Genomic DNA, 12335 nt, shown 5'->3' on the forward strand with positions numbered 1-12335 from the left:
TTATTGTCTGTGCGTTCTCTTTCTCCCGCTCTCTCTCCCACACAAACGCGCACACACAGAAACCTACACGTGCCCAGAAACATGTCAGCACTGTCCCACGACTTTATCGCTAAAATAGTTCGGCAATTGAAAAGCTACACAACATTTCTCAGTAGCGAGGAGATGTCTCTTTAAGCAGAAAAAGTTGCAGCTTTGCTATTAGTAGAAATACTGCTGCCAAACAATTTTGAGAGACGCAAAGATGCAGGTAATTCACATGCTTAATCTCTCTCTCTCTTTCTCTCTCAACTGCATTTGGTCTGCATAACAATACTGTACTAGCTCTAAAATGATGCTATGGAATGAGCATTGGAGGCTTGAGATGAGATGTGTAACAGTAGTCCTACATAGAGTGTTTAAGGTCAGTTTAAAAAAAAATGACAAATGTCTTTAAATAAAACATCTGAACAATATCTTGAGATATGGTGACTTTTCTGCCGTCTAATAGATACAGTGACTGCATAAACACATTTTTGTAATAATTCAACAGCCCATCATCAATTATTCCTTCTTAAAACTGCCAGTGAAACTGACTATAAACAGACCTGTGCTATGCCAGTAGGAGAAGTTTTGCACCTGTCTAATTAAATGACTAAAGTAACATGCTTGCAGATTGAGTGGCGATCAGAGAATAAAAGGACATCTGAAGGACAGCCAGGATGAACGGGAGCAACAAAGAAACGCACTTCCTCTACGCAGGTATTCCAATTCAGCAGAAAACGTTGCTATGTCAGCTCAGTGGACCCTCACTATTGGCCCCCTTCCACAAACACACACACCTCTATCGTACTGTCCTGCTCTCCTACACACACATCGCGCCAACGCTTTCTGCGTCCTCACTGCCAGCATGGCTTAGCCTCTGGTGGGTTGTTGGATTCAGGCGTCAGGGGTACCAGCCAGCATGAGCACTCTGTGAACACAGCCATGCATATGACAGCTCCATGGGACAACGTACAAGCGCGTGCATTTGTCTTGCTGTTCCTGCCCTAATCAGATCATCCCTGGGGTACGTCTGATTGACGCATTCTGCCTGCCTTCTCACCCTTTTCTGTGGGAAGTGCTGGCATGGCATGGGCTACTGCAGTGTGTGTCTGTGTGTACATGAACGAGTGTGCGCGCACCTTCACGCTTAGTAAACACACATATATAAAATACTTTTTTCTCCATTATATGATGCTGATAATGTATTTATTTTTAACCCTAACACCTTTCAGTTCCTTGTTATTTTCCACAACAAATTAAGTGAATTCACTAAATCGTTGCATCACGTCATAGTATGTTAGCATAAATGTCTTTGTTTATTCACTAACCAACCCCAATCCAGTTTAACCAGATAGTTCACCTAAAAATAATAATTATATATATATATATACCTGTTAGACTTTCCTCTGTAGACCACAAAAGCAGATATATTGTAAAGCCTTGTGGTTTAGACCCCACTGCATTGTATTGTATGGAGAAAAATAAACTGGAATATTTTTTTTTTCCTTATGTTATTTCATACCTGCATGACTTTCTTTCTTTTGAGGGACAATATCTTCATCTATGTTCCACAGAAGAAAGAATGCTCTGTCATGGAGGTTTAGAACAACATGGGAGTGAATAAATGTGAAAGTGCACTTTATAAAAATGTCAAATTAAAAGTTTTACTTTAAAGTATATTTTGCATGTATGCTTTTAAAAAGTAAATTTTTTATGCATTGACTAACATACAGTACTAAAGCACATGCTGTAGTAGCTATAATTTATAGTAGTATGTTGTTCAATATTACATTTACAGTAAATTCGTTTTATACGTACTAAATTATTTACTTTACATGTACGTTATGATTCCATATGTGTAATTTATATAAAAATATATTTCAGTACATGGCATACCAGTTTCAATAGAAATCACATTAAATTTGAGTCACCATAATTACTTGTCAGTACATTTAACAGTATACTAACGCTAATTATAAAATTACATATAAAGATGCACCTAAGTATGTCAAAAAGCACTTCAGGTTCAACTAATTACATTTAATATAAATTTAAACTATAATACGTTTCAATTAATTGCAAATAACATGCAATTAAGTTTCTGGAAACATTAAATTTAGGTATTCTTTTCAAGTACATTATTTTTGTAACAAGCACTCTTTTTTAAAGTATGCTAAACCGTGAAAGTATGCTTCTTTTTCACAAAGGAACTATACAGTACATGCAAAACAATACACCAATAACTATCAAAAACTAGCTTGTTATACAAACCTGATGGTGCACGAAAACTTTCCAAAGTGTAAAAATATAAAGGGTTACATAATCTTATATATCTAGATATATCTAGTTCATAGATACTATGAACTCATAAAGCATATTTGGTGTAAGATTGTGCTTATAAACACACGTATTGTCATTGTTTTCTAAAAAACAACTCCTTAATGTAAATTAGGGTCATTACAGATCACAAAACTCAGCACACTGGATGGAGAATGTTTACACATGATCATATAATGCATTTTGATAGCTGATAGTTCAAATAACTGTCCGATTGAGAAAAACCCATTCCATTTACACTACTGGCCACGTAAATGCATCTCAGCAAAACAGAAGTAATCTGATCTACTCTCCTAAAGTTATATGCAAATATAACACTTCCGAGTTCACTTCCGACATTATGCTGTTGGTGGACAGTATAATTTGATTAGATGGCTATCAGTAAAAACCGGATGAAGTTGCCAAATGTAAATACTTCCCTGGACGTGCAGTTTAGACGAGTGGCCTTTTGTGGGTGTGTTTGTACTGCTACCTGATTTGCATAATTCCTTTAGTGAACTGGTCTCTAAAATAACGCAGACAGTGCAAATAAACGTCGCTATCGATTTATTCTTAGTGAACTCCCTCCTTACTGAAGCCCCTTAAAGTTAAACAGGAAATCCTATTCAAAGAGATTCTATGATATTATCCGTGTTTACACACCGCAGATATGCTAAGTGTGTATACAGCGAGCGTTGAAATTGAGATCCACGCTGTGCGCTATCTGTCCATGGAATCAGTGAATTCCTTAACATTCACATCTGCCTGGCTTCACACACGCCAGAACCAGATGTTGCTCGATCGAATCCACAGCAGGAGACGAAGAGCAGAGCTTTCCATCATTCCAACAGCAGCAAACAGCTCTGTTGAAGAGAAAAACCTAAAATGTATCAGGTGGAACAGGTCTGGAAACCGTTTCTGGCTTGTTTATGTGACTTTTGCTTAATTTTTGATTCACAGATACTGAGTGTAGATCAGCATGTTAGAGTGCGGTCAAACCAGAATATGTATGATTTCAAGGAGGAGGCCATTTGTGACCTTCAATGTTGAAGTTCTGCAAGCCTGTTCACTGTAAAATCTCTCGCAAAAGACACAGAAAGAAACCAGGGCAACTGAATTATTTTTGCTAACTATTCTCGTCTGCTTTGATGGTAAGCAGAGGAATGGAGAGTCCGCTTCAACATTCCCATGAGATCTAAAGTATACATATGGTTTCAAATATTTCTACCTGTGACTGAAGTTAAAATGTCAAGTGGCTTCCAGAGTTAGCCAATGAAGATGACCCTGAAATAAAACAGAGAAGGTATTGATGACCACAGTACAACCATTTAAGATTTTTTTTTCCTAGAACAAAAACAAAAAATTTCATTGATCCAAAAGGGTTTACAGCCTAATGTCATGAGAGATCATAGGAGAACCATTTTTAGTTCATATGATGCCAGCGGAAAACATTTATAATTTTCATGGTTCTTTACAAAAACATCTGTGCTGGTGCTTCAAAGAACCCCAGATGGCTTCAACTTTCCTTTGATAAAGGAATAGATTATCCAAAAATGAAAATTTAGTGTTGATTTACTCACTTGCATGGCCTTTACAAACAAATGGTATTCATTTGAATACCAATAAAAACAAAAGTATATTTTTAGAAAACATACTGGTTGGTCTACTGAAAGTGAATTGGGAATGGGGCTGTTAAGCTGCAAAATAATAATAATAATAATAATAATAATAATAAACTGCAGCTCTGAAATAAAACAATGTGTTCCATTTCAAAACCGTTTAATTGCCTCTCATTGTTTCGTGACCAGACACTATTGACATCAAATCACACAGAATGCATCTAATGGTATCATATTTAATCTGAGAGCTGCAATAGTAAGGCTACTGTAGCAACTATACCCTACAGAAAAAAAGGTTCTGATAAATTCTGCTGAACCTAAAGTGCACCAAAGACTCTTTTTAAAAGTATAGCTTGAAGGACAAAATAAATATCAAAATTTTATATCCATGCCACTTGTGTAAACATAGCTTTATACTACAGGATAAATACTTCAGGCTAGAAACTGAAAATAACTGTGTGAATTTACAACAGTTGTTTTGTTATCAGAGAAAGCAGGTAACAAAGATTAGTCAGCACCTCCAGAGCAGCTGAATGCAGCCATACGGCGCTCTTATCTGACGATCATTTGAATTAGATGCCGAAACACTCCCCATATGATCTTGTGCTTCCATATCTAGGGTTTCTGTTTCCTTTGCATTTTTAGAAATATGACATATCCCATACAAGCCGAATAACCCGTGATAAGAATAACAGAGCATAAAAACAGACCTAGATGTCAGTGTTTAGCATCAGGATTGAAACATTTGCTCTGCCATATTTTGAGTGCAGACCACAGCAGTCTAACATAGAAATAAAGCAGAAAAGGACTCCCTTCTGTTTCTCTTACCCTCAGCATCTCACTGCTCAGTTTGTGTGTTCTGGCTATTTTGGCTTTGCTCATGAAGAGAAGCCCACCAGAGGATGAAAACAACACAAATCAATCGTGCTGATAGTCTCCCTCCCTCTCCGCTCAAAGGCCAGCAGCAGTGATATATACCAGCACTTTACAAAGGAAAACACACAATAAATACTTGCAATATAAACATATGTCAGATGAATGAGAGAGAGAGAGGGGGAATGACAGGGAGGGAGAACAAAAGAAAAATGACGATGCGAGTGATTTATCTGCAAAGGATGAAACACGCAGCTTTCAAAGAGAAGTATTCAGTCAGAAAATTGATATACGAGCTGTTACAAATACTTCCTCTCTTTGTTATGAAACGGTCCGTGACACGTCTGATAAAGATGACCTGATAAAAACATTTAGTGCCATGGAACATCATGTTTCACTTCATTCACAAACAGTGGGCCTTTTGTGCAAAATTGAGGGTAATATCAACAGTTCTGGCAGAAGAACGACTGAAAAAGCAAGACATGCTGTATAAACACTTATTAGGAAGAGACAGAAAGGAAAGATGGAATTCAAAGTCATTTCATTACGTGTAGGTCTGCTATATTCAACTCATACTATTCAGACCATGGTACACATTATAAATATATAAATATATGAATCTTTCCACATTGATGCATTGATTACTCCAGTACACTCTTAAAAACAAAGGTTCTTTATTTGCATTGATGTTTCTATGAAGATCCTTCAACCTTTCCATTGTACAAAATATTCTTTATATGGCAAAACGTTTCTTCAGATTGCTGTTCACTCTAAGAAAAAAAAATATTTTAAGAACTCTTAAAGGCTCTTTTGGGAACCGATTTTTATTTTAGTTTTTTTCTGTGGCAACAAGTGCAAAATAATTAATTAATTTAATCAAGCAATTCGGTTAAAACTGCGTCACTGGTTGCGTGTGAAATGGCACACTTTTTGAGTAGGTACTTCTTTTGAGTAAGTAATTACACTCTTAAAAATAAAGGTGCTTCAAAAGGTTCTTCAAGCGATGCCACAGAAGAACCATTTTTGGTTCCACAAAGAACCATTCAGTCAAAGGTTCTTTAAAGAACCATCTCTTTCTTGCGTTTTCGTAATCTGAAGAACCTTATTTCGCCAAAAAAAAGAACCTTTTGTGAAACAGAAAGGTTCTTCAGATGTTAAAGGTTCTTTATGGAACCATTTAGACAAAAAGGTTCTTCTATGGCATCGTGAAGCACCTTTATTTTTAAGAGTGTACACTGTAACCATTAAAGAAAAAAATTAATATGCATGCGTTTGTTATGAATATAATTCGGACATACTACATGTCAATAGTACATGAATTTGAATGTGTCCTAATAAACTTTGAATTCGCTTCTAAAAAACGCTGATTCACTCAGGAACGAAATACCACTACTGTGTGTTGCTCACAGACGGTGAGATTTTTGTTGTGGCTTCGTTTGGAATTATTTTCATTGGCAAATCAAAAACAGGCAAGGTAACTGGAAATATTGTGTCTAAGTTACATAAAAAGCAGTATCACACTTGGAGTCATGCTGTTGGTCTAAATCAGCACTCTTGTACATGTAATATTGCTTAAATATACATATATACAGTATATTTCAAAATATTGTATTATCATCCGATACCATCACTGAACCATGGGACTACTAGATTGCATGTAAGTGATAGTTATACATAGTTTTTATTGCAGCTTCTCTTTTAAGTTCAAAAAGTTCTCACAGTTCTTTACTATTTTGAAGTGCACATTCTACCCATAATGCTGAGCAGTAATGCTCACTGTAGGCCTTCTCATTGGTTAGTTTATGCAGCTGTGTCAAAGGGAAAACCAGCTCTCTGAAGGGCCACAAAGGCTAGAATCCACCTAGAGGCTCCACTGTGCTCAGGTTTCCTCTGTTGCGCTCACTCCTGCGGCCACATGCTGCCTAGATCCAGCTCTCAGCAGGCCTGAGAATCGCCCTCTGATGCAGTGGGAAGGAAAATGCTGAGCGGAGGGAAAGAAAAAGAGGTAGAGAACAGGGGAGAGAATGAAGGTGAAGAGAGGAGCACCTCTGTGATGACGGCACTCTGTCAGGACAGGAATTCCTCTGCATTTGATTGTTTTTCTTCAAAGCGGACGATGACAGCTCACATATTTCATCGGGCAGTTTGGGACAGACCTTCACTTTCAGATGGTCCCCCGGTTCCACTTGTTCATATAAGGGCATGTGAACAAATATGGCTGCACATATATTCTGCTATGAGTCTTCGCTTTTGATTTATGTGGAGTAGTCATGGATCACATGACTTTAGCTGCACTTGTTCAATACAATTTCTATATAATTTGATACAATTGTCTGTCCACAAACAGCTACTTGATCTATTTACATGACATTAGTGTTCTATAATAACCTGTACACGGCAAATATATTTGGAAAAAAGCTAAACAAATATTTAGATTTACATACAGTAAACATGACAACTAGTATATATCTAACAGTTGACTATTTGAGAACTTTTCTTGCCAACTAGTTGACTAGAAAAAAAAAATAGTTATGAAAAAACATATTGCAAGATCACTACCTACAAATCTAAGCACTGAGACATTAATGGCATCATTTTTGGCCTGAAAAACATAAGCAGATCCAGATACAAATGCAAATGCAAAATGTAAGCCATGATATCTTAATTTTATTCCTGTAGATGTAATTTCAAGGTAGACTAAAAACAAAAGAGGCTATAATTAGCCAAACCTCTCATTAATCCAAATAAATTATGATGATATACTGCACTTGAGAAGCTATTTTAGCACCTCTTGTGGTCAGCAGTGAGAACCACACAGACTCAAGGAACAAGTATTTCTCAAGACTCCTGCTGGCACTCCAGTCTGCCAGCCATAACGACAGTTGTTCTGTGAAAGCGTGGCTGGTTATTGGTCCTGTGGTTTATGATCTACCCCACCGCCGCTCTGTTTAATGTGCAGGTTACAGTGGTTTAGGGGTATTATGGGACACCTGATTCGGGCGATTTTCTTCAGCCCCCTGCTAGAGCTTTTGACGACTATGAGTGAGGAATGAAAAGTATGAGGGAAATGTCTGGGATCATGAATTCACAAGAGACACACAAAGCCATATGGAGGACTTTCATGTGTGTTACAGTGATACGGTCAAGTATAATTAGACCACGTTAAAAATATTGCATGCAGAGCATATCAGAATTTACATCTCAAAAAGAGATGAGTCACACTGTGAACCTAATCACAAAGTCAATGCAGCACATTGGAATTCCTCCAGGGTTGCTAAAAAAAAGCCATGATATTATATACACTATTAAGTATTTTATCATAAATATGTATAGAAATTATGATATATATGTGTTGTTTTACTAATATATTTTTTATATATTTTAATTTTACAAAGTTACAGTATTTTATAATATATGGTCGTAAGTAGAATCCAGCATTGAACAGAATTCATAATAATAATAATAGTATTAAACTACAATTAAAGTTTTTGGACTGCCAAAAATGCTGAGTCTTTTTTTTAAATGTATGATGATATAAATAGTAATATCATATTTGCCCAGTATCATTGTCACAAATGTATTTTATTTAACTTAAAATTAAAATTTTTGTTCAAAATTAATTTACTATTCTGCACTATTTCTAGGCCACTAGTCTAAATAAATATTATAAAGCATTTGCATCAAATAAATTTGTGACAATGCTGAGCAAATATGGCAAAATCAATAAATAAATGAATATATAAAAATAAAAATAAAATAAAATGCAAAATGGAAGCATTTTCATTAGTGATCTTGTGACAATAATAATAATAATAATAATAATAATAATAATAATAATAATAATAATATATGATGATATAAATAGTAATATAATATTTGCCCAGTGTTCATTGTAACAAATTTATTTTATTTAACTGTTATTTTATTTAACTGAAATTATTCAAATTAAAAAATATTTTTTTTTTATTCACACTACTTCTAGGTCACTAGTCTAAATAAATATTATAAAGCATTTAAATAAAATACATTTGTGGCAACGCTGAGCAAACATGGCCAAAAATAAATAAAAATACATAAAAAAATAAAAATAAAATGAAATAAAATGCAAAATGGAAGCATTTTCATTAGTGATCTTGTGATCTTGGACCCCACTTGAAGTACCATAGTATTATAATCTGATACCATTTCTGCACCACAGTACTTTTTTAGGTGCTGTGCATCAATAGAGCTCAGTGTACGTGATGACACAAACCAGCAGAACTCTGGGAAGTGTTATCATTACACAAAGTGACACTAGTGGTGCTCTGACTTCCGCGTGCGAGAACGCTGGTGTGGCTCGGCAAGAGGAAGTCAGACATTTGCGGTGTTGCTGCGTAAAGTCAAAGTCAAATCCCACCGAGGAATTCACAGACATTAGCACAACTCACAGAAACCTGTTAATGCTTCCTTATGCTTTATCCAGCTGCTGCAATCATTCACACATACACACACAAACACACACACACACACACATCCACAGGCCATAGGGAGTAACCTTGAGCTTGAAATGTATTGCTTTACAGTGTGTCATTACTGTTCTTTTATTCCCACTGTATTAAGACGGATTTGAGATATATTTAACCACCACCTAAGATGGGAGTGGAAACAGTCCAGAAGCCAAAGGACTCCCTGGCAAGGAAAGTCCTGAAAACTTGATGCTTATCATTATAAAGCCCTTGTGAAGCCGGACCGCCACCTCCACAATGCCTGTTTATGCTGCAGTACATAAATTATTGCAAAACCTGACGGAAGAAAATGGGAGACGTTGAGGTAAAAAGGAGGGAAGTGGCCTGAAAAAAGCTAAGAAAATTGGCACGGTTAAAAATAATAAGAACATTTCCAAATTTTAATTCACGTAACTGCAATAAAAACTGGCTAAAAGGTCAAAGCTGTCTAAACAGAAACAAAGAAATCAATTATATCATTATAATGGCCAAGCTGACAATTACACACCGAACCGCTGCCATATGAGCTTCAACAATATTTGCAGAAGATCAAGTACATCAAAAAATGAGGGAGCTGAAGACAGAAAGCAGAAAAAATGTCATAATTGTCATTGAATATCCCAGCTCTTCAGAAGAGAGCTCCGAACCTGCGGGGAGAACTCAGACAGAGCGATTACTGATGTTTTTATTGCAACCGAATACGCCGGCGAAATAATTGACTGCCTGTAGGAAATATGAAACTTTTATAGATAGAGTCTCCGGGCCAGCAAAGAGTCAGCGAACGTTTGAAGCATCGGGTTAGTTGGCACGGATAGAGACGTCGAGATTGAAGCCGTTTTACAGATGAGTCAATGAGTGCAAACAGGCATAGGACTAACAGGTGCAGAGAGAGAGCTGTCAGCCGTTTCCCTGCCGGCACTCCGTAATGAGGATGTATCTCGTGGTGAGAGAAATTTATGGTGCTGCAGTTGCCTGTGTCTGTTTGCAAGCGAGCGGTATGAGAAAACAAGAAGTGAGGAAGAGTTGAGATTGGTAGAGGGTGTGAAAGAGAATCGAATCCTTCAGTGGTCCTTCTTTGACGTGATTGGGGTAAAGTAAGGATCAATGAAACCTTGCTGTTGGGTGGGGCATCATGGGCAGATTTGAATCTGAAATCTTTTCTTTTGTTTTGTTTGTTCCGCCACTGGCTGATCTAAATGAAAAGACAGAGGACTCAAAGGACACGGCAGAAAATGAGACATGAAGTTTACTGAGAACAAGAAAGACCTCAATGAAGAAAGTTTGGAGAAGTTTCGGGTGGAATTTGAAGTCAGTTATGTTTGATTTATAAAACACTGACTTTCAAAGTTAGTCTGTGTGTGTGTGTGTGTGTGTGTGTGTGTGTGTGTGTGTGTGTGTGTGTGTGTGTGTGTGTGTGCGCACGGCAGACTCCACAAATTCATGCTGGTGGAAAGGCAGCCAGAAAGCAGGCATCAATCATGTTGATAGAGTCAGCCTGTTGGTGTGTATATGTGTTTTTTGTAAGAGAGAGCGTGTCTGCTTAAGTGTACTCGAGTGTGTTTACTAGAAGGGGGATTTCGGCACAGCCTGAAGTTTGAACACATTGAATTAGTCAGTATATATGCTGTAGATCCAAGACAAATAATGTAGCAATGTGATTGGTCACCCCTGACCTCAGACACCTCCCCCCAACCTTACCTCTCAGAGCCAAGTGAACATTAAATCTAGTTATATTAATACCAAAAAATTTTTTTTTTTTTTACCATTTACAATATCATTAAATACACCAAACCATTAAAAACTTCATATAAGATCACTAATGTATTTTTTTGGAAGAAATTAATACTTTTATTAAGCAAGGATGCATTCAATTTATCAAAAGTCAAATAAATGCTGTCATTTTTATATCATGGTTTCCGCAAAATTTTTCAGCATTGATAATTGATAATAATAATTGATAATAATAATGTTTCTTGAGGACCGAACCAACATATTAGAACGAATAATTGAGTAATGCATGCTGAATAATTCAGCTTTGTCATCACAGGAATAAATTAAATTTTTTTAAATGTATTCATATAAAAAAATAATTATTTTAATTTGTAATTATATTTAACAATATTATTGTTTTTACTGTTTTTGATCAAATACAAGAAAAAAAATCTGTAAAAATAAACATTTTAATGATCCCACTCTTTTGAATGAAAGTGTAGACATAGCAAATACATAAATATGAAGTTTTAAAATGTATTTATTAAATGTGACCCTGGACCACAAAACCAGTCATAAGTAGTACAGGTATATTTGTATCAATAGCCAACAATAAATTGTATGGGTCAAAATGACTGTTTTTTCTTTTATGCCAAAAATCATTAGGATATTAAGTAAAGATCATGTTCCATGGAGATATTTTGTAAATTTCCTACCGTAAATATATCAAAACTTAATTGTTGATTGGTAATATGCATTGCTAAGAACTTCATTTGGACAGCTTGAAAGGCGATTTTCTCAATATTTTGATTTTTTTGCACTCTCAGATTCCAGATTTTCAAATTGTATCTCGGCCAAATATTGTCCTATCCTAATAAACCATTTGTCAATGGAAATCTTATTTATTCAGCATTCAGATGATGTATAAATCTCAAGAAATGTACCATTATAACTGGTTTTGTGGTTAATGATGGAATGATTTGTTCAGCTTTCTTGATTTAAAAAAATATTTACCCAGATATTAAAAAATCATATATATATATATATATGTGTGTGTGTGTGTGTGTGTGTGTGTATACAGTGCTGCTTGAAAGTTTGTGAACCCTTTAGAAGTTTATATATTTCTGCATAAATATGACCCAAAACATAATTAGATTTTCACACAAGTCCTGAAAGTAGACAAAGAGAATCCAATCAAACAAAGGAGACAAAAATATATACTTTGTCATTTATTTATTGAGAAAAATGATCCGGTGTTAAATATTTGTGAGTGGTAAAAGTATGTGAATCTTTGCTTTCAGTATCTGGTGTG

Source organism: Sinocyclocheilus grahami, unplaced genomic scaffold (assembly GCF_001515645.1).
Source record: "Sinocyclocheilus grahami isolate Dianchi unplaced genomic scaffold, SAMN03320097.WGS_v1.1 scaffold50.1, whole genome shotgun sequence".
In the NCBI taxonomy this organism is placed as follows: Eukaryota; Metazoa; Chordata; class Actinopteri; order Cypriniformes; family Cyprinidae; genus Sinocyclocheilus; species Sinocyclocheilus grahami.